Source organism: Octopus bimaculoides, chromosome 25 (genome assembly GCF_001194135.2).
Source record: "Octopus bimaculoides isolate UCB-OBI-ISO-001 chromosome 25, ASM119413v2, whole genome shotgun sequence".
Lineage (NCBI taxonomy): Eukaryota > Metazoa > Mollusca > Cephalopoda > Octopoda > Octopodidae > Octopus > Octopus bimaculoides.
Window position 1 is genome coordinate 27,885,624 of NC_069005.1, and position 524 is coordinate 27,886,147.

Sequence of the window (524 nt, forward strand, 5' to 3'; positions counted from 1 at the left end):
CCCACACACACACACACAGAAACAAACACAAATAACGTACAAACACACACATATACCACAGATGCACAAACATACACAACACCGCCAAATAAACACAAATAGACGCACACACACACACACACGCAACCATACACACACAAATACACAAACACAGACACACAAAGACATACGCCCCACATATACATAACCTTTTATATAAGCACACATACACACATACAGCTTTCTCTATCCAATGCTACCAAGCATTTTGTCAGAAACGCTAAGTCGGTGAACTAGCAGAGGCGTTAACATGCCAGGCAAAATGCTTAGCCGAGGTCGACTTTACCTTTCGGGGTCGATTAAATAAGTACCATTTAAGCAATGGGATCGATGTAATCGACTTAATCCCTTTGCCTGTCCTTGTTTGTCCCTCTGTGTTTAGTCCCTTGTGGGCAATGAAGAAATAAATATTTCCCTCTGAAGGGCGGAGAGCTGGCAGAAACGTTAGCACGCCGGGCGAAATGCTTAGGGTTTTTCGTCTGTCT